Source organism: Moschus berezovskii, chromosome 22, assembly GCF_049115385.1.
Source record: "Moschus berezovskii isolate FMDL1 chromosome 22, NW_MosBer_1.0, whole genome shotgun sequence".
NCBI lineage: Eukaryota > Metazoa > Chordata > Mammalia > Artiodactyla > Moschidae > Moschus > Moschus berezovskii.
Window position 1 is genome coordinate 40,526,117 of NC_142481.1, and position 27,963 is coordinate 40,554,079.

General features: G+C 43.6%; 1 pseudogene; it reads right to left on the bottom strand.

The window, feature by feature from the left end:
- Nucleotides 1–1,208: 1,208 nt before the first annotated feature.
- LOC129547350 (mitochondrial import inner membrane translocase subunit Tim29-like) overlaps nt 1,209–27,963 on the bottom strand; it is a 33,869-nt pseudogene continuing 7,114 nt past the window's right edge.

Here is a 27,963-nt window from a genome sequence, read left to right on the forward strand (position 1 = left end):
TTATTTTTCCAGTTTCCTCTGAGACTACAATTATTTAAAAAAAATTTTTTTTAAATACGTTACTTCTGGAAATGGATACATTTCAGTTCAAATTCTAAAACGAAAATCTGAAAGTTCTTAGGAGAGCGTGGGAGTCATACCTGTGATACCTCAGTCAGGAAAACCCTGGAGTCCACTTCAGTTCAGTTCAGTCGCTCAGTCGTGACCAACTCTTTGCAACCCCATGAATCACAGCACGCCAGGCCTCCCTGTCCATCACCAACTCCCGGAGTTCACTCAAACTCATGTCCATCAAGTCGGTGATGCCATCCAGCCATCTCATTCTCTGTCGTCCCCTTCTCCTCCCGCCCCCAATCCTTCCCAGCATCAGAGTCTTTTCCAGTGAGTCAACTCATCGCATGAGGTGGCCAAAGGACTGAAGTTTCAGCTTTAGCGTCAGTCCTTCCAATGAACACCCAGGATCGACCTCCTTTAGAATGGACTGGGTGGACCTCCTTGCAGTCCAGGGGACTCTCAAGAGTCTTCTCCAGCACCACAGTTCACAAGCATCAATTCTTCGGCGATCAGCTTTCTTCACAGTCCAACTCTCACATCCATACATGACCACTGGAAAAACCATAGCCTTGACTAGATGGACCTTTGTTGGCAAAGTAATGTCTCTGCTTTTTAATATGCTATCTAGGTTGGTCATAACTTTCCTTCCAAGGAGTAAGCATCTTTTAATTTCATGGCTGCAATCAGCATCCGCAGTGATTCTGGAGTCCCAAAAAATATTTTAAAAAGGTTTATTTCCCTCCAAGGCTCCTTGGATAAGGAAATGGCAACCCACTCCAGTGTTCTTGCCTGGAGAATCCCAGGGACGGCGGAGCCTGGTGGGCTGCCGTCTATGGGATCGCACTGAGTCGGACACGACTGAAGGGACTTAGCAGCAGCAGCAGCAAGGCTCCTTAGTCACTGGGGCAGTGATAAATATGGCATGGAACATGGTTCTCCCCAACTCCCAGACTAAGAAGGCTCTGAATTAGCATCAGCTCATAAGGAACAAGTGCGAAGGGGCCCCCTAATTTTGTGAAAACCCAGGGAGAGAACATGGGACATGATTTATTCCCATCACTGTAGCTGAAGCTCACTCACACCAACTGTGGGATCGCAGGCCGGCCGTCTACCCAGACTCAGAGCCCGGTGCGGACCCAGGCTGGGCTGGGGTTTCACCTCACGAGCTCCGATGGCACCACAGGGTGAGCCAAGCTCAGGGACAGCTGGTCCTTCTTCTTCTGCAAGCCTGCTCCTTCCACCGCGCCTGGTCTAAGGGCGTTGAGCACCACAGGCCCGCACTTCTCTGGAGGAGCCGCTTGAGCGCTGCAGGTAGGGCTCCACGCCGGCCAGAGGTACCGGCAGATGCAGGAGCTTGTCGACACTGAGGTCGCAGTCGCACTTCTAGGCCCCGGCACTCACCAGCGGCCCACGAAGCCCACATGCAGCATGCGGCCCAGGAAGTGGGTCCAGCGGGGCTGCAGGGAGCCGCAGCGGGCCTGGCAGAGGCCGGCCTGGGCGTCGAAGGGAGCCTCGTACACCAGAGAGCAGAGGCTCGGGGCTCACCGAGACCCCGCGGCCACTGCAGCTGCCGCTGGGACACTTCCGGCTCGCGGCTGCGCGTGGCCGCAGCTGGACGGTGCCGGCCTGTGGAGCCTCGCCCCCGGAAGGCCGCCTCGCTCTGCTCCGGGGCGCAGGACGCAGCCGCGCCCGGTCTGCCCGGCCGCCAGCCCGCCTGGGCCCGCGCTGCCGCCGCCTTGGGCCCGCAGGCCTCGTCCTGGAGCAGCGCGCGGGCCTCGGCACCCGACCGCGCCCACACGCCGCGCCTTGTGGTCACGGCGTCACCCTCCTCTCCGCGGCTCTGGAACCAACATCTCTCCAGAAAGGCCGCCTCCCTTCTCTTCCCATTGCCCAGGGAGGTCGGTCGAGCAGAAGGCCGGGAGTCTCTTCTGCGCAAGCGCCAACAGTGCGGTTCTTGACAGCACCCGAACCCCCGGCCTTTTCTTTCTTTATGTATATGTTTTTTAAAGTATAGTTGACTTACCCTGGAGGAGGGCTTGGCAACCCACTCCAGTATTCTTGCCTGGAGAATCCCCCATGAACAGAGGAGCCTGGCGGGCTGCAGTCCATGGGGTCACAGTCAGACACGGCTGAGTGACTAAACACAGCACAGTTGACTTACAATGTTTCGGGTGCACAGCAGGGTGATTCAGTTATACATATACACATATATTATGTTTGAAGTTGTTTTCCATTATAGGTTATTACAAGACATTGACTGTAGTCCCCTGTGCTATATAGTAAACCTCTGTTGTTTGTTGCATATCTATTTTTTTTTAATTAGAAATCTAACACTCTATTCATACTAAGTCAAACAAGTGGAATCAAAATGTCATAAACTTTTTAGTTAGGCAAAAATTCGTAAGTTTTCTGAAGTATTATACATATTATTTATATGGCCTTTTTAAAAATTATATTTAAATAATTAGATTTTAGAACTGCTTAGAAAAGAAATAGAGCCAGGTCTGGATTTTATCTTTCTACCAGTGCAGTAACAGTAGGCATCTTGCTTCTTGCAAGAAGCAGAGGTTCTCCTGGCGCTGGCCGCATGGGAGTTGTGCCCAGAGCATCTCAGGAAGAAGTGGGCCCCAAGTTGGGGCAGCTGGGGAGGCCAGAGATCACAGAGGTGAAGAGGTGAGCTTCACTTTTAAGGAACCTGGAGTCAAACTGGCACTCAGCCACATACTGCTGTTTGCCTTCAGGCAAGTTATTTAACCTTTCTGAGCCTCAAGTTTCTCCCATGAAAATGAGAATAATACATCAGAGCAGCTCCCTAGCATTGTTGTAAGGGTCTTCCAGAGTCAGGCCTTTATGGTCGCTCAGTGTCTGACCTTTAGTAAGTGGCAGCTGTTATACTTATTGTATTGTTATCATTGTCCTCCCTAAGGGTCTGACCCATTTGGTGAATGTGGTTGCTCACTTCAGAACAGTCTGCCCACCAACTTCCTCCCACACAAGGTGAGCAAGGACCCCTCCTCCTGTGGGCCTTGGGACTAATTCATGGTAGCCTGGCTTTGGGTTCCTTTCACAAAGGGCATGTGGGCCCATCGGGCTGCTGAGCCAGCTGGTGGTCGTGCCCACCCCTGGGCCCAAGCTGAGCAGCCTTGCCTAGGTTCATAGTTTGGGAGGGCAGTAATGGTAGCAGCCACTGCCCTGCTCTGTGGCTACTGAGATTATCACATTCTAGGGTGCTAAAAACGACCGTAATCATTGTTTAACACATTTGGTTGAGTTTCATGCCTTTTTTTTTCTTTTTTTTTGCTATGTACACAGATGATTATAGCTTAAAAAAAAAAATACAAGATTTAAGTACCTGAATCTCTCCTTATGCGTTGTTACTAGAGAACAAAAAAGTTCCATGAAATTTGCATGTGTGTGTTTGGGTCTTTTGCTAGCCTCAAGTTTCCATAACTACATCTGTTTAAGATTCTGTGGGTATGGAAATCTCATATTGTTGATCTAGAAGGTCTATTTTTGCTTTACCAAAGGCCAATCACACAGGTCAGTGGCAACCCCCCCTCCTTGCTCAATTGCTATTCTTTGGGCATTAATTTTAATGTTTAAATAGCAAGTGCATTTTCCAAAGGCTGCATAAAGCACTAGATAAGCAGAAGACCACTGGCTTGGGAAGAGCAGAATGCTCAGCGAAGCTTTTCACATAGAGAGAATGCTGAATATCTCCACCATTATTTAGCATCAGAATCAGTTATGGTTGTCTGACTGATGGACAATTTTTTCCCGACCTGCTCTCTTTGCAAGTGACCTATACTGTCTAGACAGTTGCATATTATTTATACATTCATTTCAGATTTTATGGGCTTTTTTTTTCAGCAAAGTTGTGCAGGTTTCATGCAGCCAACTATTGGAAATGCACTTCACGAAAAGCCATATAATTGCACTAGGTGAATGCTGCTTTCTTAGAGTTGTGTCACCATTAAAATAAAAAGTGGGTTTTTGTTTTTTTTTTAAGGAAAGACCATTATACGAGCTCCGAAAGAAAATGAGACCAAACTTCCCAACTTCAGCTCACACACACACACACACACGCACACACACACATAAATGCCCCTCCTACCTTCAGAGTACCAGCAGCAGACCATGGAGAGAATTAAAGACAGCTAATTTCAAAGGTTCTTAATCAATTCAAGTTGATCCCATTTGTTGATTAGGGAGTCAAAATGCATTATTTGCATTCTGTTTCAAATTCAGAATTTTCTTGAGGAGGTTTGAGGCTGGAGAAATCTTTTTCAGAGGGATCCCCTTGGGCAGAAAGGGAGTTAATTTGAAAACTCTGGTGAGTCTGATGGGTTGTGAAAGTTCCACATGAAACATTTATAATGGCTCCTTTCAGGGTGGTGGATTTTGGGTGAGAGAGAGAGAGAGTGTGTGTGTGTGTGTACTCGTGCTCATGAGGATTCTTCAGGAGTCATGAACCAGTGCCTGAAGCTTTGTGTAATTATCTAGGGAGTGAACAAAAGGCCCCATTTCCATCCAGATACTTGGTGTTGTGTAGACCTTACAGCTGGAGAGGGGAGATGAGTATGAAATTTGGGATTAAATGGAGGGACAGTCCCTTCCTGAGGTGTGTCTGAAGCTGGGGGCTAGTTCTGTGAAGATCTCAGAGCCTGAATCTGACCAGTCTCTCTGCTACGGATACCCAGTTTGGAACTCTGTCTTCTCCTGGCTTCACTGTGGGATGCCTTTGCACATGAAACTAAAATTAGAAATCAGTTCCTTCATGCCTGGTGAGCTCTCGGAGACGTGCCCTGACCAGCTTCAGAGGAAGTGAACCCAAGGACCAGTTCCCTGGGGAGGACATGCTCAATGTAGCCAGAAGTGAGGGCATACATCTGGAAGTCCCTATCCTGCCACCCCCACCCCAGATGATTTTCGCTTGAAAAATCTCAGGCCTGCTTAGAAAAGAAGCTTGTCGATATGTGTGCCCTACATATTGGAAGATACTATTTCTTTGGGGCAAGATTATACATTAACCTATTTACATCTCATTTATGTCAAGTGGAGATGGTGAGGGTGAACATTTCATAGGAATTACTTGAAGGAAAAAAATGTAGCTTCACCTGGATACAATTTGTTCTGTGTCTTTGGAGTCTCAACCTCTAAGCCCTCAATACGTACTTGCTTCCCATGCTCCTTGAGAAGTCACAGTTGACACCTTAAAATTGACCCTGGCCACCAAATGGTCCACCATGTTCTGTTTATCAGCCAACACCAATGTTCAGTTGTAAACCTTGTTTACTAGGTGGCTAAAGTTATTTAAGGTGTAAAAAAAAAAGTCAGTGGAGAAAGCAAACAGTTCTCACCACTCTTGTAGAAGGGAAAAAAGTTTTACCTGTCAAAATACCAATTCTAAAGCACACCATTTCTTTCGATAATGCAAAGGGTCCTTTTCAAAGGCTGTTTCTTTCTCAGCCTTGATTTTATTTTCCGTTCCGCTCCTACAGTATGAGATTAATTCCCACTTTCTGCATATTGCCTGGAGTTCAGCACACATGTTCACCGAGGTGTACAGTCCTCAAATAACTTTGGTGCCTCTTTCACCCACTGTTAGGAAGTATATTTAAAAGAAATTGCCTTTTATAGATTTAAATTACAAAAGTACTGATATCATGCAAAAGGCAGTTTAACTCATGCAAGCATACAAATAGGTAAATCTTAGGGAAAAAGATACCAAAGCTAATATGAATGTAAATAGGATTAGCTGCCTGCATTAGCAGCTCCTGTGAAATTTAAAGTACTTTCTGTTAGGTTATTCTTTAAAATACACCTATATTTCATGTGTGCATTTGTAGATATTTGGGAATATATTTTACTTTGTCTTGGGCTAGAATTTCGTAACAACTCTAGACAACAGTCCAGACCTCTGCTTATTGACAGCCAAAGTAGAAGGGGAATTTAACTTTCTTGATGATTAAATATTCATTGACATAGAATTTTAAATCTCTAGGACAATAGGACAAACTTTGACCAAGAAAGCATAGATTCATGTTGCAAAGAAATTAGAAAACCGAGTATATAGTGGTTTTATTTTTCTTTTAAGAAAAGCCTTGTCTGTTCCCAAAGATGGATTCAGATGTAAGTGAGCTGTTTAGAGCAGGGAAGCGAACAGTAGCCAATGGGCTGGACCCAGCTCTCTGCCTGTTTTGTTCATCCTCCAAGGTTAGGATGGTTTTTACATTTTTCAATGGTTATTAAAAAGTCAGAAAAAGAGTACTTCATGACACATAAAAATTATGTTAAATTCAAAACTTAGAATCCACAAATAAGCTGTATTGGAATATGGTCACGCTCACTTGGTTAAATATTGGCTAGTTTCTCACTGTAGTAGCAGATTTGAGGAGCTGGGGTAGTGACCTTATGGCCTCGAGGGTCTAAAAGATTTACCATCTGCCTTTCAGAGGAAAAGTTTGCAAAGTCTAGATTTAGAATAAAAGTATTTTTATGCACGTTATTATTGAGAATCACAATTACATTGTTGGAGTTGGAAATCAGTTGTGAAAAGAATATCATATATCTGTTTTTTGTTTAGATTATTTTCTTAGTTGGAAGCATCAGAAACAGATTATAGGTAGTAAGGCATTTTTAAAATTAAGCCACAAGCTAACAGAGCACCTCAGGGCCACAGATGTGAGACTTTGGGAGGAGGTATGGTCGACTGAGAGGGAAGAATCCGGATTTGGGGGCCAACTTACTGGGCTCACATCTCTAGTCTGTGACATAGAATACTGTATATTACTTCTCTGTGCCACAGTTTCCATAACAGTGAAATGGGGGTTGGACTTTCGTGGCAGTCCATTGGTTAAGACTCCATGATGCTTTCAGTGCAAGCAGTGGGGAATCGATTCCTGGGTTGGGGAACTAAGATCCCACATGCTATGCCACACAGCCAAAAAACAGAAACAGACAAACAAAATTTAAAAATAAAATGGGGACAATAATGACAATTTGTCTCATGGGGTTGTTGTCAGAATTAAATGAGATGATGTATTATCGTGTGTTTAAAAGAGTAGCCAGTCTTTGCAAAGCTCAATTAGTTCTGGTTATTTTATTCTTTAAAAAAATAGGGTATTGGCATTTAAATCTTTGTGAATTCTGAGAGTTGATTTCCTTGTTAGAAGCACCTACTCTTTAGGTCACAATATATTTTTTAAACTTCTAATTTTGTATTGGGGTATAGCCAATTAACAATCTCGTGATAGTTTCAGGTGAACAGTGAAGGGACTCAGCTGTACTTACGTGTATCCATTCTCCCCCAAACTCTCCTCCCATCCAGGTTGCCACGTAACCTTGAGCAGAGTTTCATGTGCTCTACAGTAGGTCCTTACTGGCTAATCCATTTTAAGTATAGTAGTGTATACATGTCTGTCCCAGACATTTTCCCCCCTGACAACCATAAGTTCGTTCTCTAAGTCTGAGGTCACATTATTTTGAAAGGGTCCATTAGGTAATGTCACTTGAAGGTTTTGTGAGCAGAACACTTCCGTGTGATGTGCACTTCAGCTGAGGATAAAATGCTCAAAATGCACCTTCCAAGAGTCCTTGATCAGTTTTCTCAAGCTATTCTGAGGAATGGATAGGGCCAACAGAATCACTGAATTGATTTGCTTCAATCCAATCTGTCCTGTTTTGCCCAATTTTAGATCTAGTTAAGGCTGTTCATTTAGCCTGTTGTTTTCACACGAGGACATCAAGGTCCAGGGACTGGAATAGACTCAGCCAAGCCACACAATAAGGCAAGTGCAGGGCCATGAGAGAACTCAGGACTTTTAAACCTGGAGCCTAACAGCAGAAACACATGCACTCAGTGCCCCTTTGTCTTGGACCATGATGCCCAGCACAGTGCCCAGCCCTTAGTACATATGCAGTAAATACAACCAGAACAAAAACAACAAAAAGGAATGAATAGAAGATCTATTTGAAATCTTCAAAGTCCCCTAACACACACACAAATACGAGAAAGGTTTATTCCAATGGTTAAATGAAGAGAACTGTCCACAGAGAACTGTTTATGATAGATCTGCACTGGTATCTTATACCTGAGCACCTGCTGTGGTCAGTAGAATCTAGTCCTTCACTTTTTCTGCTAGTAAGAGTTTGAATTATTAGTGATTCAGTCCATATGTATTGAGTTTATGCTTTTTCTTTTGCATTTTCGCCTACTCATAATTTATATTATAGTGGTATATTTTATGAATCTCTGTAAACCACCTCCAATCCATATTGGAATAAGGTAAAATGTACATAAATAAATGAATGGATATATGAGTGGATAAAGTACATAAAAGTGAGATGGGGAGTAAGTGGATAAGAAGGGTAAAAAGAGATGGTCAATTAACAACTGTTAATTACTTGGATTGGTATGCAGAAGGTGCTTCATGAGTATCAATTGACAGGATAGCTAGATTAATGTATTTTAGAAAGCTTTTCAACACACACAATTGCACCAAATTGTAACCTGACCATTAACTTGACCTAACTGGGCACATTGTTCCAGAGCCCTTGAGTGAGATAAACATTTTTTCTGTCTGTCCTCCTTAAGAACCTCAGAATAAAAGGGCACCTCCTTCTCAGACTAGATTTGATATGTGAAAATCTAGATTCCCAAAATGGATCAGAGATGGGGTGCATCTCACCTTTCATGGAGTCCCTACATTTTTGCCAAACCAGTAATAAATGTTGGAGATCCAAAACATTTTCCTTACCTTCATGGAGCTTATAGTCTAGAGGAGCAACTGACATTAAACAGATAATCACAAACCATTACAACATAGTTAATACTTCACAAAAGAGTGTGCCACATGATATGGCATATGAAGATTGGTTTAGCTGAATGGTAACTTTATTTAGCAAACCTTTAGTGGAGAAGAGCTGATGGAGGACAGATTTAATAATATATGTTCTCCTGGGGTTTAATGGTGTGTGAAGTCCTTTCCCACTGGAAGGATGCATGATCACAGTCCAACCATCAGCACTTTGGGGACATTTCTGTTCTCAGCAGAAAGTTTGTAAGACCAAGAGCCAGAGTGATTCATCAATTTAGAGCTACCTTGATCCATCCAGGCCTCTTCTAAGACTGTATGCACAAAACCAGGGTCATTTGGAAGAAGCAGGAAAGAGCTCATCTTCTGAAGATGCATCAAAGATTAGACAGTCCTGTTAGTTGACTGCATGTCTGGCTCATCATTTGGCTACTGTCTCAATGTGATTATGAATATTCATCACTCATAAATAATAAATACTTGATATTTTTATAAGCATCATTAATAATTTATGCACTTGATAAGCATGTGGTGGAAGCATTTGATGAATGCCTGGATTGTACAAAACATTGATCTACATGTGGTGGAGGTGGGGGCCATGAAGCTGTGTCACTCACCTCTCCCTTCCAGGAAGAACTTACTATCCAGCTTCAAGGAAAGAAGTTATCTGACAGCCTCTACTGGCCTTCAGAATCTGCCTCAGCTTTTAGCCAAGACCATGCTTTTCCTAGGCAGTCCCCAGGTCTTAGTCGGTTTTGCCCAATACAGAGCTTTCCAAATGGCATCCTTTGTTCTGAAGCTTCCTGTTGAGTTGGTTAAGACTTCACAGGATGAGCATTATATTCTGATGTGAGGTCTTCCTAATCCCGCTTCCTCCCCACTTTTCCTTTCATTGGCATCAGATCTGCATTGTGGTCCAACCTTGCTTCCTCCTTAGTATCAGTCTCCCTCCTAAGATGACTCCCAATGATTCCCAGTCTCCCAGTATTCATGCCCTTGTGGAATCTCCTCTCCTTCGCTAATGTCTGGATGTAATGACTCTCTTTTAATAAAAGAAAGTCAGCAAAAACAATGGAAAGTCACTTCTGTGACTTTGGTCCCACTAGGACTCTCTTGCTGTCTCCCTTTTGCTCTCTGGTGAATCAGGCTGCCATATTGTGAACTGCCCTATAGAAAGGCAAGAAAATTAGACTCCAGCCAATAGGCACTGGAGGGCCTCAGATCAATAGTCTTCAAGGAACTGAATCCTGTCAACAACCATAAAAGTGAGCTTGGAAGCAAATTCTTCTCTGTTTGAGCCTTTAGATAAGAACAGAACTTCAGGCTCATACTGATTGCAGCCTTGTGAGAGACCTTGAGTCAGAAATACCTAGTTAACTCGTAACCGTGTTCTTGACCCTCAGTAACTATGGGGTAATCTGTTACACAGCAGTGAGTAAATAATACACCCACTTTTATCTTTCATAGGCATTGCTCCCAATCAATCTCCTAACTCCATTTTAGCCTCTGTTTTCTGGGCAACCCAGCTGGCATGTAGGTCACGAAATCTGAGGCTTGGGAGAAAAGGCAAGGTGGGAAATGCAGACCTGAAGTTCAGCAGCATAGATGTGGAACATGAAAGGCTGTCATTTCAGAGCATGAGTTTGAGAAGAGATGGAATCAGGATGGGATCTGTGCAGAGCTTCAGGCATTGGAAGATGAGCCAGCCAGGTAGGCAGAGGAAGAGTTAGAGAACTTCCTCAGCTGGAACATCTTCTCTCATTCTTCCCCAACTCCTCCCCACCACTCTCCTCCAGAGGCTGTGAGAGGCCCCCTGCCCCCAGATGCACCTTTCATGGATTGTTGATTTCAACGTCAACCTCCCTAAGAAGCCCCGAGAGATCCTTGAAGGCAGGACTAGTGTTGTCTTCATTGTTGATTTCCTAGGGCCTCACAAGGCTGATGCTTAGTAGGAACCCATGTCAAGTATGAACAAATGTATGATGAGTAGGCATGAAACCAGTAAAATGGGATGTAAGTTTGATCATTAAAATATAACTCAGTGAACAGTTCTGTATTAAAAACGTAAGGAGATAGACCTCAGATTTCTTACTGCAATTTTAAAAAACACCTAAACCAAAAAAAGAAAAAAAACAAAAATCACTATAGCTCAGCTTTGTCAGCATCTGCCCTGTAATACATGCAAATATATGCAATTTTCTCATTTAACTTTCCTAACTCTGTGAGACAGTGACAGCTACTTCCCACGTCACAGAGACGAGACCAAAAATGATGCACTAACTAGCAGGCAGCAAAGATAGAGCTTGAATATGGGGATGTTAAAGTCCCGCCCTGCATGATAGCTAAAAGTTAGATGAAGGCTCCCAGCCTTCAGTCTGCACTTAGACTCTGCTTCTTGTGTCCAGGAGTTAACCTCCAGCCAGTAGAATCTGCCTTCTCTTCTCCCTTCAGTCATTTGGATCTTTGGAAGTTTAGTCCCTTCTGGCTGAGATCTGTGGAGTAACCTTGGGTAGCCAGGTTGGGTAAGATATCTAAGTTCAGCTTTTTGAGGGGAGAGGCTGGCCTGTAAACAACAATAATATTCTATCTACTTATCACCCAGTATATTCTGTTTACCTGTGGTTGGTTTCAGTGTCATAAAATACAGACATCATCTATCCTTTGATCTATGTCACAACCATTTGTCACAAAGTAAAAAGTTTCATCAATAAGCAAGTCATTTTTCTTCATTTTGGATCCTTCCTCCTTATCCTTCCTTCCCCTGCCCTAAATTGACAAGGCCTATGGCTGACCTGCCTCTTGAGAAACCTGTATGCAGGTCAGGAAGCAACAGTTAGAACTGGACATGGAACAACAGACTGGTTCCAAATAGGAAAAGGAGTACGTCAAGGTTGTATATTGTCACCCTGCTTATTTAACTTATATGCAGAGTACATCATGAGGAACGCTGGGCTGGAAGAAGCACAAGCTGGAATCAAGATTGCCAGGAGAAATATCAATAACCTCAGATATGCAGATGACACCACCCTTATGGCAGAAAGTGAAGAGGAACTCAAAAGCCTCCTGATGAAAGTGAAAAAGGAGAGTGAAAAGGTTGGGTTGAAGCTCAACATTCAGAAAACTAAGATCATGGCATCTGGTCCCATCACTTCATGGGAAATAGATGGGGAAACAGTGTCAGACTTTATTTTTTTGGGCTCCAAAATCACTGCAGATTCTGATTGCAGCCATGAAATTAAAAGGCGCTTACTCCTTGGAAGGAAAGTTATGACCAACCTAGATAGCATATTAAAAAGCAGAGACATTACTTTGCCAACAAAGGTCCATCTAGTCAAGGCGATGGTTTTTCCTGTGGTCATGTATGGATGTGAGAGTTGGACTTGTGAAGAAAGCTGATCGCCGAAGAATTGATGCTTGTGAACTGTGGTGCTGGAGAAGACTCTTGAGAGTCCCTTGGACTGCAAGGAGATCCAACCAGTCCATTCTAGAGGAGATCAATCCTGGGTGTTCATTGGAAGGACTGATGCTAAAGCTGAAACTCTAATACTTTGGCCATGCGAAGAGTTGACTCACTGGAAAAGACTCTGATGCTGGGAGGGATTGGGGGCAGGAGGAGAAGGGGATGACAGAGAGTGAGATGGCTGGATGGCATCACCGACTTGATGGACATGAGTTTGAGTGAACTCCAGGAATTGGTGATGGACAGGGAGGTCTGGCGTGCTGTGATTCATGGGGTCGCAAAGAGTCGGACACGACTGAGCAACTGAACTGAACTGAACTGATGGCTGTTATAAGTGGCTCAGTGATAAAGAATCTGCTTGCCACTGCAGGAGACATGAGTTTGATCCCTAGATCGGGAAGTTCCCCTGGAGAAGGAAATGGCAACCACTCCAGTATTTTTACCTGGAAAATCCCATGGAGCCTGGTGGGCTGCAGTCCAAAGGTGTCACAAAAGAGTCGGGCATGACTTAGTACTAACCAAGAACAACACTGGCCGTTACATAGAAACCATCTCAATAAGCTAATTTTCTTGGCAATATCAACAATATGTGATAATGTGGGGATTATACATATTCAGATACAAAAGCCTTTTTTTTAAGATTCAAAAATCAGTTGTATTTATATACAATAGCAATGAGCAACTCAAAATTAATAAAATGATCCTATCAACAATAGAATCAAAAAGAATAAAATACCTAGCAATAAATTTTACTGAAGGAAATATAAGATGTGTACAATGAAAACCACAGAAGCTTTTGAAGTATCAGGATGGGAATGTTTTCCTTGTAATATAAAATCTGCATGCTGGGTAAACATCTGCTGGTCACTGTCTATTCATATTTTGGCAATAACCAGATAGTTGCACAATTATTGGGCACATTTTGGTTAGATGCATGCCATGTTTTTCCAAGAACAATTGAAAAATACCTGGAAATGGTCATGGAAAGTGTCCTTTGTTGATCTGACTCAGTTAAACAGTGATTTTTGAATGACTTTTGATCTACATTTCTGTGCAGGGCCTCCGAATAAGCCATTTTGATGACAAGCTTTATCTGTTTCTAATTTATAATAGAGCAAAATGAACATTTATTTTAGGGGCCAGGAAATACTTCCTTAATCTTGATGTGTCGTATCTCTGCAGGAAGTAGCTTTGAAGAAGCGAAGATCTCAATGCAGCAAAGGAAACCAGAATAAGGCAAGGATGCTACTTTGATAGAAGAGGCTACAAGGCAGTGGGACAAGCATAAATTTAGGAGACTTGTTTCTCTATTCCAATTGTGGGCTGTGGATCAGCAGCATCAATATCACCTGAGATTTTGTTAAAACTGCAGACTCTCAGGCCCCATCTTAGACCTATGGAATCAGCATGTGCAGGTTAACAAGAGGCCTGCGTGATTCTTAGGCACATTAAGGCTGAGAAAATTCTAAAGCACCAGCTTTACCTGTAACTAGACAGACCTGAGTATTATTCTCTATTTTTAAAATGAGGAATTTGGCCCAGAGCAATGCTTTCTAAAGTAGGATCCTCCACAAGCACTGGTATCATAAGAAAACAGGGAAAGGATTCTGTAGTCAAACATGTTTAACTGCATACAGTTAATGAACAAGGCTGTTTGCCTTTTAAAGGCTCTCCTAAGTCCTGCAACAAAGGAACATTTTACAATATCATGTTTAATCTCTAAACCAATTTTTTTACTAAAACTGAATAACAGCCTATGGAATTAGTGTTCCACTGAGCATGCTCTGAGGGAAATTGTTTTTAAAGTCCTTTTCACCTTCACGATTCTATAAAATAATATCCTCCACAAATTTTATTTAGCGTTTATACTGTGAGCTGAACTTAGATATCTTACCCAACCTGGCCACGTTAGATTACTCCACAGATCTCAGCCAGAAGGAACTGAACTTCCAAATGACTGAAGGGAGAAGGGAAGGCAGATTCTACTGCCTGGAGACTAACTCCCAGACTCGAGGAGCAGAGTCTAAGTCCAGACTGAAGGCTGGGAGCCTTCATCTAACTTTTAGTTTCCATACTGAAAGTTGGTCCTTTCAGTAATCTTCAACCAATTCTAAATGTCTCTCTTCTCAGCTTGTTTGAACCTTTAGAAGGCTTGACCTGGAAGCATAAGTCAAAGAAAAATAGTACGGGGGACCAACCATCTTAGGACTGTCCTAGTTTTAGCACTGAAATTCCTTCATCCTAGGAAACCCCTCAAACCAGGGCACTTGGTAATCCTAGAACAGATCGGTCTTAACAAAACTGACAAATGACTTGTTTTCCATCCCCCAGCTCTCTCCTCCTCTCTCTAGCTAGTTCCCCTCCCTACCTGGCTCCCCTCAACATGATCAGCACAGAAGGAATTACCTGGTCGTTTGGTCAAGCTGAAAGACACATTTAAAAAGAGAACTAGGTGTTGAGTTTGCAAATGCAAACCATGTGGGTCTCAGTTGCAATGAATGGAGTTGTCCTGTTCAGCCAACCTTATGCAAAAACCCCCCAGTTTATCCTATAATGTGAGTCTTTGCTTCCCAAACAGATTCATCACAATGTTGAAAAATGAAGACCTACCTTAGAGGAAACATTAATGCTAAACATGTCAGGTGTATTTTTGTATCTTTTATCAGTTCTTGAAGAAACCCAGTATCCCCTATGGTGATGAAATCTAGATCATTCAAGTTTCTGGGTATGGAAATCTGGGGCAGGAAGCACCTAGACAGCCCCTGCCCTTGAATTATTTTTTCCTGAGGCTTTCAAATATATTACATTTGATTGACAAGATACATGCATGCGTACAAACTTCCTAGTTCAGAGGTATTTTCCTTGCTACAGTCCAGCCTCTATGAAGTATTCTTTGTTAAAGACTTGTGGAGCCCTCCTTCTAATCCCTGTAACTCTAAATTCTAGCCTTACCTCACTGTGCATTGCATTTTCGTAGTTTCAGTTTGACAGAATGTTTCAAAAGACACCGTTGCAACCAGAACTGGATGCCTTATTTTTTGCAAAAGCAGAAACAAGTAGCAGCATCCTTTAAATAACAATATTTTCTGATGTTAATGTTGAATTAATCCAAGAAATGAATATGTATTGATGGTATTCTTTGGGGTTTTGAAAATCCTTACAACCACATAATTAAATGAGTGCCTTTAGAAATACTGATAAAAGCCCATTGCCATTCAAATATCTATACAAGACAATGGCCGTAAGCTGTGGGTTTGGGAGATTAGTTTGGCTACGAGCCAGTGTTTATCACAATATTTCCATCTCAGCTGATAAAATTTAATCATTCTTATTTAAATAGAAATCAGAATTAATGCAGGTTTTAAAGAGAAGGAATAATAAACGAATCACACTATCTTTATTTCAGAGCTCCTGGCATATATTGTCTTTGCAGAATGAAAATGCTAACGGTTGTTGTGTTGTGTTTCTACCTTGGACTTTCATTCCAGAGTCCTCCAAAATAATGAGCTATTGCTTCTCGAATATTTATTTCTTCAGCTCTGCTTTAAATAAAGTGGTTCCCACCCTCCTCTCCAGTGGGATAAACAGGGGCTGTGTGATGGGTATGTGACTTGAACTGGAAGCAGCACAGCATGTACTTGAGCTCTTTCTCCCAGAGGAGCAATGGGTTTGGACTGTCTGTTCACATCCCTTGCCTGAGCCTCTGAAGACCAGAAAGTGAGGAGGCATCCAGTGTGGATGGAGTGTGTGGCCAGATTTGGACCAGAACCATTGTGCTGCTAGAGGTCAAGTGCAGAGTCAAGTCATGTAAGCAGTTACAGCCTGAAGAAACATTATTGGTCGTTGAGTTCAAACCACTGGTTTTGTAGAAGAGGAAGTTGAAACCCAGGGAGCAGAATTGACTTGATTCTTCTGGGTCATTCTTCAAGTTAACAGTGAAACCATACTAACTAGGCAAGTCAGGCACCCAGACCCCAGCCTGGTGTCCTTTTGACTTTGTATGGTCCTTTTAACCCAGGGCTAGATCTGTGTGGATGCAGCTCAGTACCATTTTGTATGACTCTCTGTCTACATTTTTGGTTCATGTCTCAATGGGGTGTACCAAACCAAACCTGCCCAAATTTAAATAACTTCATCATCTATAAAATTGATCAACTAAAGGAACCATGTTTTCCCCCAGGATTTTTGTTTCTTGGGTGGAGAGGTATCAGTTCAGTTCAGTTCAGTTCAGTCGCTCAGTCGTGTCCGACTCTTTGCGACCCCATGAATCACAGCACGCCAGGCCTCCCTGTCCATCACCAACTCCCGGAGTTCACTCAAACTCATGTCCATCGAGTTGATGATGCCATCCAGCCATCTCATTCTCTGTCGTCCCCGTCTCCTCCCACCCCCAATCCCTCCCAGCATCAGACTCTTTTCCAGTGAGTCAACTCGTCGCATGAGGTGGCCAAAGTATTGGAGTTTCAGATTTAGCATCAATCCTTCCAATGAAAACCCAGGATTGAACTCCTTTAGAATGGACTGGTTGGATCTCCTTGCTAGATAAGCTTATTTCTCTTCTTCTTCCTTGACATAATATTTAAAAATTTTAAATGTCTTATATTTAAATACAAAAAGAAAAAATAACAATATTTCTGTCACTTCACTGTCTACATAATATGTCTAATACTAAAAAAATAAAATAATATCAATAGTTAAAATTTACTTATCATTTACTATGTTCTTCATGCAAAGATGGGGTCAATAAAGGACACAAATGGTGTGGACGTAACAGAAGCAGAAGATATTAAGAAGAGGTGGCAAGAACACACAGAAGAACTTTGCAAAAAAGATCTTCACAACCAAGATAATCACGATGGTGTGATCACTCTCCTCGAGCCAGACATCTTGGAATGTGAAGTCAAGTGGGCCTTAGAAAGCATCACTACAAACAAAGCTAGTGGAGGTGATGGAATTCCAGCTGAGCTATTTCAAATTCTGAAAGATGATGCTGTGAAAGTGCTGCACTCAATATGCCAGCAAATTTGGAAAACTCAGCAGTGGCCACAGGACTGGAAAAGGTCAGTCTTCATTCCAATCCCAAAGAAAGACAATGCCAAAGAATGCTCAAACTACCGCACAATTGCACTCATCTCACACGCTGGTAAAGTCATGCCCAAAATTCTCCAAGCCAGGCTTCAGCAATATGTGAACCGTGAACTTCCAGATGTTCAAGCTGATTTTAGAAAAGGCAGAGGAACCAGAGATCAAATTGCCAACATCCACTGGATCATGGAGAAAGCAAGAGAGTTCCAGAAAAACATCTATTTCTGCTTCATTGACTATGCCAAAACTTTTGACTGTGTGGATCACAATAAACTGTGGAAAATTTTGAAAGAGATGGGAATACCAGACCACCTGACCTGCCTCTTGAGAAACCTGTATGCAGGTCAGGAAGCAACAGTTAGAACTGGACATGGAACAACAGACTGGTTCCAAATAGGAAAAGGAGTATGTCAAGGCTGTATATTGTCACCCTGCTTATTTAACTTTTATGCAGAGTACATCATGAGGAACATTGGGCTGGAAGAAGCACAAGCTGGAATCAAGATTGCTGGGAGAAATATCAATAACCTCAGATATGCAGATGATACCACCCTTATGGCAGAAAGTGAAGAGGAACTCAAAAGCCTCTTGAGGAAAGTGAAAGAGGAGAGTGAAAAGGTTGGCTTGAAGCTCAACATTCAGAAAACAAAGATCATGGCATCTGGTCCCATCACTTCATGGGAAATAGATGGAAAAACAGTGGAAACAGTGTCAGACTTTATTTTTTTGGGCTCCAAAATCACTGCAGATGGTGATTGCAGCCATGAAATGAAAAGACGCTTACTCCTTGGAAGAAAAGTTATGACCAACCTAGATAGCATATTAAAAAGCAGAGACATTACTTTGCCAACCAAGGTCCGTCTAGTCAAGGCTATGGTTTTTCCAGCAGTCATGTATGGATGTGAGAATTGGACTGTGAAGAAAGCTGATCGCCAAAGAATTGATGCTTTTGAACTGTGGTGCTGGAGAAGACTCTTGAGAGTCCCTTGGACTGCAAGGAGATCCAACCAGTCCATTCTAGAGGAGATCAATCCTGGGTGTTCATTGGAAGGACTGATGTTGAAGCTGAAACTCCAGTACTTTAGCCACCTGATGCGAAGAGTTGACTCACTGGGAAAGACTCTGATGCTGGGAGGGATTAGGGGCAGGAGGAGAAGTGGACGACAGAGAATGAGATGGCTGGATGGCATCACCGACTTGATGGACATGAGTTTGAGTGAACTCCGGGAGTTGGTGATGGACAGGGAGGCCTGGCGTGCTGATTCATGGGGTCGCAAAGAGTCAGACATGACTGAACAACTGAACTGAACTGAACTGAGGCACCTTGAAAGTGAAAGTGTTCATTGATTAGTCGTGTCCGACTCTTTGTGACCCCATGGACTGTAGCCCACCAGGCTCCTCTGTCCATGGGGTTTCCCAGGCAAGAATACTGGAGTGGGTTGCCATTCCCTTCTCCAGGGAATCTGCCCAACCCAGGGATTGAACCTGGGTCTCCTGCATTGCAGGCAGATTCTTTACCATCTGAGCCCTTAGTATCTCATTTAATCCATACAACATCCCCGAGAAGTGGATACCATTTTTATTCCCATTTTACAGAGGGATCAAGTAACTTTCCCAATGTCACCCAACTAGCAAGTGGTAGAGCTTGGAGTCTAATAGTAGTCTGGCTATATAGTCTCTGGCTCTTAACCATGATTCTATGCAGTCTGAGAAATCTGGATTCTTAATTTAGCCAGCCCAAAGACTTACCTGAAGTTTTAGTTTCATTTCCTTTTCATACTTCATAATGAATCCCATTGTTTCCATGATCATATAGTCTCTCTCAGGTTGGAATGAGGCTCTCCTAAAGTCATTTTGTGTAAACAGTTACATTTGTTAGAAAAAGGCATTTTGGAATCAGTTTGACTCTATTGCTTTTGACTTTGTTATGAATTTCAGTTTGGGTTAAGAGTGTATCAGACTTCAAAACATCTGGTTAGGTCATTTAAGAACCTTCCTGAGACTTCACAACCCTTTAAGATTTCCTTTCAAATGCAGATACTTCCTCTGTCACCAGGCTCTTACAGATGCTTTGAGAAACAATGAAACAGTGCTTTATTCATTTGAGATAATGTAAAGAAGACCTCCTTAATCTGGTATCAATGGGAGTAAGATGTTTCACAGGAGTACAATTTCCAGATAATTCGACTTTAGACGTATAAGAGCTGGGAAATTTTTTCTCAATAGTTTTTGATCACTACACATTCCTGTTTCGTTTTCTTTCTGTTTGTTTTTCTTGGGTTTTAACCTTACCTTTCTTGATAACCCAGAGCTATGGTCATAATCATTAATGGTATACTATGGGGCTCCTTATACGGGTATACTAAGTGGGCCTTAGAGAGCATCACTACGAACAAAGCTAGTGGAGGTGACGGAATTCCAGCTGAGCTATTTCAAACCCTGAAAGATGATGCTGTGAAAGTGCTGCACTCAATATGCCAGCAAATTTGGAAAACTCAGCAGTGGCCACAGGACTGGAAAAGGTCAGTCTTCATTCCAATCCCAAAGAAAGACAATGCCAAAGAATGCTCAAACAGTTGCACTCATCTCACACGCTAGTAAAGTCATGCTCAAAATCCTCCAAGCCAGGCTTCAGCAATATGTGAACCATGAACTTCCAGATGTTCAAGCAGGTTTTAGAAAAGGCAGAAGCACCAGAGATCAAATTGCCAACATCCGCTGGATCATGGAGAAAGCAAGAGAGTTCCAGAAAAACATCTATTTCTGCTTCATTGACTATGCCAAAGCCTTTGACTGTGTGGATCACAATAAATTGGAAAATTCTGAAAGAGATGGGAATCCCAGACCACCTGACCTGCCTCTTGAGAAACCTGTATGCAGGTCAGGAAGCAGCAGTTAGAACTGGACATGGAACAACAGACTGGTTCCAAATAGGAAAAGGAGTACATCAATGTTGTATATTGTCACCCTGCTTATGTAACTTATATGCAGAGGACATCATGAGGAATGCTGGGCTGGAAGAAGCACAAACTGGAATCAAGATTGCTGGGAGAAATATCAATAACCTCAGATATGCAGATGATACCACCCTTATGGCAGAAAGTGAAGAGGAACTCAAAAGCCTCTTGAGGAAAGTGAAAGAGGAGAGTGAAAAGGTTGGCTTGAAGCTCAACATTCAGAAAACTAAGATCATGGCATCTGGTCCCATCACTTCATGGGAAATAGATGGGGAAGCAGTGTCAGACTTTATTATTTTGGGCTCCAAAATCACTGCAGATGGTGATTGCAGCCATGAAATGAAAAGACGCTTACTCCTTGGAAGGAAAGTTATGACCAACCTAGATAGCATATTAAAAAGCAGAGACATTACTTTGCCAACCAAAGTCCGTCTAGTCAAGGCTATGATTTTTCCCGTGGTCATGTATGGATGTGAGAGTTGGACTGTGAAGAAAGCTGATCGCCGAAGAATTGATGCTTTTGAACTGTGGTGCTGGAGAAGACTCTTGAGAGTCCCTTGGACTGCAAGGAGATCCAACCAGTCCATTCTGGAGGAGATCAATCCTGGGTGTTCATTGGAAAGACTGATGTGAAAACTGAAACTCCAATGGCCACCTCATGCGGTGAGTTGACTCACTGGAAAAGACTCTGATGCTGGGAGGGATTGGGGGCGGGAGTAGATGGGGACAATAGAGAATGAGATGGCTGGATGGCATCACCAGCTCGATGGACATGAGTTTGAGTGAACTCCAGGAGTTGGTGATGGACAGGGAGGCCTGGTGTGCTGTGATTCATGGGGTCGCAAAGAGTCGGACACGACTAAGCGACTGAACTGAACTGAACTGATGGGGCTCCTCTGGTGGCTCTGTGGTAAAGAATCCGCCTACCAATGCAGGAGATGCGGGTTTGATCCCTGGGTTGAGAAGATCCCCTGTATCTTGGAGTGGAGAAGGATCATATGGAGAAGGATTTCCAGTATTCTTGCCTGGAAAGTCCCATGGCCAAAGGAAGCTGGTGGGCTGTACAGTCCGTGGGGTCACAAAGAGTCATGACAACTTAGCAACGAAAACAACAGTAATAGGTACACTAGTTGGAATCTCTAGGGAAGATGCTCTTTTGGGATCTGAGACTTGCAAACAAGTGTCACTTTATAATAGAAGCATCCTTTAAATTATTTGCTACCTTTCGATCTTAAAATATAAGCAGGATGATGTAACTTAGGAGTCAGGCATTCGTTTGAATGCAGACAATGTGCTTGCATTTTGATAGGCTGTTAGAACTATGAAGACAAGTTGAGAGCATTAGTTAACTGTCATGGTGGTCTGGACTCAGCATAACGTCCCTCAGGTTTATCCACATTGTTGCAAATGGCAAGATTTCCATCCTTTTAAAGACTGAATAATATTCCATTGCTTGTACATTTGTCCATGGTCATTTAGGTTGCTTCTGTGTCTCCTAGTATAATAATGCTTCAATAAACATGAGCATGTAGATACCTCTTCAAGATCCTGATTTCAGTTTATTGGTCCTTTTGTCTGTTACCCTTGGCTTGTGTGTTTTAGTCTCTGTCAAATTGAAATTTCAAACATAAAAAGTCAGTTGAGAAACTTATGAGTGACGGACGTGGTCATCTATTTCCATTATTTTAGATCATGTCTCAACTTAAAAATTAACCAGGTAGAGAAGAAACTTACATTTTGCGTGACATTGGGGGCTGTTCCAACCATTTAAAAGGAATATTGCTCTGAAAGGAATATTGGTATTTAGATGTCTTAAGTGTCCCTTTCAAATTCTGCCTGACTGAGAACAAGAAAGTGGAACCTTAATTGAGGTCCAGCAGCTCTGTCCTTCCCAACCCAAGTCCCAGGGGGAGCAGCACTGACCCCCAGAGAGGCAAAAGGCACTGAGTCTGGGCTTCCCAGGCCATGCCTGCAGACTTTAGCTAGATTGAGTTTCCTCACCATGCCCATCTACTTACTGTGGCCCTATGCTGGTAAATACCATTCAGGGCAGGTTCTTGTTTCTTACCATGCTTACTGGAGGGATACCCGCTCTGGTCCTCTTGTATTACTTGCTGCTGCAAAAGTAACGTTGGTCCTTCTCCACCACCTTTGTCTTACTCCCCCAGAGACAGCTTGGATGCAGGACTTTTGAGAGCCCTCCTTCTCTCTCCCATCCCTCCTTGCCAGCTCTTCCTGTCCCTCCACTTACTCACTCAGGCAGTTAACCCCATCTGTCCAGGTGTGTGCTCAGTTGCTTGGTTGTGTCAGACTCTTTGCGATCCCATGGATTGGGGCCCACCAGGCTTCTCTGTCTGTGGAAACTTCCAGGCGAAAATACTGGATTGGGTTGCTTTTTCCTACTCCAGGAGATCTTCCTGACGCAAGGATCAAACCCACATCTCTTTCTTGTCCTGCATTGGCAGGTGGGTTCTTTACCACTGAGCCACCTGGGAAGCCCCTCTGACCAGGTAGTCCTTCTGTTATTTCCACCTCTCAGTGCTCTTCCTTTTCCCCACCTTCCTCCCATCTGCCGATTTGTACCCGCCTCCTACCAGCTCCAGTCCCAACCTGCCCTCTAATGCTGTGTGATCTCTGGCAGCTTGCTTCACCTGTCTGGGCCCCATGTATGCATCTATGCAGTGAGAGAGATGGATTGGATCAGCAGTCCCAAACACACGTGCAGGGTTCCAAAACAAAAATAAGACTGATACAGTTTGTTTGCATATTGTCAATAAATCATACTTGAAAAAAATTCTATGCTTTCCCATCAGTACCTACTTGCTTTGATTTTTTGCTGAAACCCACTGCCCTCTCTCTCGAGCTTTCACCTTCCAACCAAGGAGAGAGATGAGGGGATGAGAAGGAGGTCACAGTTCTCTTGGCTCTAAGAACAAAACCACACAAATGTGATGACGTAGATCTAGTGATGGCAGCCTCTGTGCTGGGAGGCAGTAAGGAGCAGTGGGGCCTGTGGTAACTGGAAATGGAGGGGGACATCCTGTTGTGCAGCTGAGATGGCTATAACTTCGCTCTCCCTTCCCCCAAGAGGATTTGGATATTCATGTTTTTCATATAAAATACCTCAATGTTTTATTTCGTTTTTAAACATTGGTATCTAATTTCAGCTCTAAAATTAAAAAATCATATTGGTGAGCTCTGTGGAAGCCTAACATATTTGGCTTAGGGAGACCAGTTTGCTTCCCAAGCATCACAGGCCTCTTAAATAAGAGTCCCAATGTGTTTCCAGTTAATAATTCAGCACCTCTGAATCGCGTCTTTACTCCATGGATTTTCAGCACTTGTACGCTCAACTTGCACGAACCCAGCTCTCACTTCATTCATTGCTTTGCAGTTCCTCCACCGCTTTCATTTCTGTGTTTTATCTCATTATCTGGATCGTTTATTCCTGAGGGCTGAGCCAAACACTGGACTAGACTCCAGGGAAGGTTGCTAGAGTGAAAGGCCCTGGTCTGTCCCTAGTAAGGGAGAAGATGGGATGGAGCATAGCTGACCTGGGCAGAGGGTCCAGGAGGAAGTACAGCCCAGGATGGGCCTGAAGGTGAAAGCAGCCCCTCCTCAGGCCTTTTCATGATTCCAGGCATTATCTCTAGCCCCAGTTCTGTAGTTCTTTGCCCAGACCACTGCAGAAGCCCCCAGCTGATCCCCTAGAGCTAGACTGGTTCCCTGTAGGCCTTTGAATTCACAACAGCTGCTGCCAAGTCACTTCAGTCGTGTCCTACTCTGTGTGACCCCATGGACGGAAGCCCACCAGGCTCCCCCGTCCCTGGGATTCTCCAGGCAAGAACACCGGAGTGGGTTGCCATTTCCTTCTCCAATGTGTGAAAGTGAAAAGTGAAAGTGAAGTCGCTCAGTCGTGTCCGACCCTTAGCGACCCCACGGACTGCAGCCTACCAGGCTCCTCCATCCATGGGATTTTCTAGGCAAGAGTACTGGAGTGGCTTGCCATTGCCTTCTCTGTCACAACAGCTAGAGTGAGCTATTATATTCCTCTGGACTTTAAGGGCTTCTCATTGCTCTTTGGATGAAGCCCTCAGGCTTTAATGGGGCCTAAAAAGACCTGCCTGTTTGGTGCCCAGGAGCTTCCCTGGTGGCTCAGTGGTCAAAGATCCACCTGCCAAGCAGGAGACCTGGGTTTAATCCCTCGGTTGGGAAGATCCCCTGGAGAAGGAAATGACAACCCATTCCAGTATTCTTTCCTGGGAAATCTCATGGACAGAGGAACCTGGCAGGCTAAAGTCCGTGAGGTCAGAAAGAGTTGGACACAACTTAGTGACTAATCAACAACTCCCCAACCTCATCTCCCACAGCCCTGTTGTCTTCTCCATTCTCACCTTGCCTTTCCATTTCTCAAACACTGTCTCTTTCCTCCCATCCCTAGGCTTTTGCACGTCCTCTGCCCTCTGTGTAGACCTTGCCTGTTCCTGGTTAAATGTTTCTCAGCATTCAGATCTCATACAAGGGTCGCTTTCATGAGGAAAGCTTCCCTGAGCCCCCAGGCTAGGCCAGGCTTCCCCGTGGTCTGTGGGAACAGAGGTCTGAATTGCCTTCTTCAGCATTAAATTCCTAGAAGATTGCACAATGCCTGGCACTGGGATGGGAGAAAGTAAATGTTCACTGAGAGACAGAATAAGGAACTTCTGAAAAGGTGTGATTTCAGGAGTACCTGCTACATCCCTCTGTCCTAAAAATATGAGGGTCAGATGAGGATCTGACTCCTCTATCACAAGCTAAGGTCTTTTCTTTACAGTAAGAAATATGGGTCAAAGAAAAGCATCCTTCTATGTCCCTTTCTGGGAGAAGAGTTTAAGAATAGGCAGGGGAAACTCAGGAAACCAGGAATGTCCCCTGTGCCCGATAATTTTTGACCCAATTTCTGCACCGACTACTCTGCAGAGATGTGTGCATCCAAGAAAAGGCATTTTCGTTTATGAGGGTGTGGCACTTAAGAAGTACTCTGTATCTGGTGCCTTATTACTGGAAGCATGATCTGTGGTCCAGCCACATGGGCATCACCTGAGAGCTTGTTAGAATGTGAACTTGACGTGGACAGGCACCTTTTCTAGTTCACTGTTATATTCCAATGGCCTGGAGTAGTGCCAGGTACACAGAAGGTATTCAATGAATGTGTGTATGAATGAGCAATGGAAGGACTGAAAGCTGGAGTGAAGGGATGTTTGAATGTAGGCATGTTGCAGACACAGGGGGGTGAACGAATGCTGGATGAATGGACACGTGAGCATGCCATCTTAGGTGTGTCAATGACGGGTTCCTTTCCTGTGGGCACAGGGCCCTGAAAGGGGGGTTGAAGATACCCTGAAGGCTCCCCCAGGAGAGGGCGTGGTCCATCGACCACTGGCCCAAGAGGTGGAGCTTCAGCTTTGATGGAAGAAAGGGCCTCGGGAAAGCAGCTGGACTTCTTCAGAGACATAGGGCAAGCCCATGTTTGGGGATTAAAATAAAACAACCAGCCAAACTGTTTGGTCTGTGAAACAGTGATCCTATTATTCCCAACCTCGACAAAGCTTGCTTAACTTGAACTTCAACTGTTGTCATTATTCATCAAGACAGTACAGCCTTAATCCCTTGGTCTTAGCCAAGCCCTGGGGCTTGCCTGTGCTCCCTGCAATGAATCCCATGAGCAAATATAAGCCACAGAAAGAGGAAAAAGGAGAGCAGATGACCACCAAGAGATTGCTGATACATCAATCAAGGCCTGCACGTCCAGGCCAAACTTCAGAAGAGAAACTACATTTTCTTATTAATATCAAATTTCCAGGAAAAATAGGTCTGAAATATTAAATGCCGAATGTGGAACATAGTATTTTGTTTGGTAAATTTTCTATGTCATGATGAAAGCAATAAAACTTCATATTTACATAGCACTAATTCTGTGCTAGGCTCTGTTCCAAGAAACTTACTTATAGTAACTCATTTTATCTTTGTAACCATCTAGTGAGGAACTATTATTACACTCCCATTTTACAGATGAGAAACTAAGGCACTGAGAGATTAACTTCACCCAAGGTCACACAGTCATTGAGTCAGGAGCAGAGCTGTGATTCAGTCTGGGTCAGTCAGGGCCCCCGCCCCCCCACCAAGTGCATGATCTCAAACTCCCTTTGACACAGCCTTGGCTGAAGTTTGAAGACTGTTAAATGAAGGGATGCACACATCCATTCATGCATTTATTTATTCTGCAGATCTGTAAGCATCTGTTATCAACTGGGCCCTCCCCATAGGGATCCCAAAGACAAAAATAGTAATTCCCTACCCAAATACAGTGTTTTAGAAAGCACTTCCTTGAGGATCTGATGATCTTCTTCACAGATGTGGACACCTGAAGCCCAGAGAGCTTACGTGCCTTTCTCAAGGTCCCACGATTAGAAACAGAGTGAGTTAGACCCTGAACTTGGATGTTCTGAAACAAGACCCGGTGTCGTTTCCACCCTAACACGCTTGTTGAAAATACTAGAGGAGATCAGACACACAGACAGGTGATAGGAATAAAACAAGATAGAAATGGTTTGTGCTTCTACAGAACACATTAAATACCAGGGGTAACCAGCCTAAATGCTACTATTCATTCTAATGGAAGAGTTCACCTCTTTTTTCAGCATTCCTGGAGAGGAGTTGGAGGGTGTTGTTTTATTCAGCCTTAAAAAGGAACGAGACTGTACCATTTGCAGAGACGTGGATGGACTTAGATACTGTCATACAAGGTGAAGTAAGTCAGAAAGAGAAAGACAAATATCACATGTGTATGCTAAGTCGCTTCAGTCATGTCTGACTCTTTGTGACCCCATGGACTGTAGCCCACCAGGTTCCTCTGTCCATGGGGATTCTCCAGGCAAGATTACTGGGGTGGATTGCCATGCCCTCCTCCCAGGATCTTCCCAACCCAGGGACTGAACCCGTGTCTCCATGGCTCATGCACTGTGGGGGGATTCACTGAGCCACCAGGGAAGCCCTAATATCCTATATTAATGCATATATGTGGACTCTAGAAAAATGGTATAGATGAACCTATTTGGAAAGCAGAAACAGAGACACAGAGGTCAAGAACAAACGTATGGATACCAGCAAGGGAGACAGAAGAAGGAGTGGGATGAATTGGGAGATTGGGATTGGTAAATAGAAATGCACTGCTGTGTGTAAACTAGATGACTCATGAGAGCCTGCTTGCTGTACAGCACAGGGAACTCTCCTCAGTGCTCTGTGGTGACCTAGATGGGAAGGAAATCCAAAAAAGAGGGGATATATGTATAGTGTGACTGATTCACTTTGCTGTATGGCAGAAACTACCATAACACTGTAAAGCAACTACACTCAAAAATAAAAAGGGATGCATGTGAAACATCTTATAAAATACACAGTTAAACAATTTCCATTCCAAAGAAAGTATTGTCCTGAACCTCCTACTATTTGCTGAAAAACCCTACTTGCCAGTTTATGAAAATAATTTTGGGTCCACCCTTCTCCCCCTCGCGGCTTGACTTGCCCACTTAAAAGGTCGCCCTCTTGAAATGAA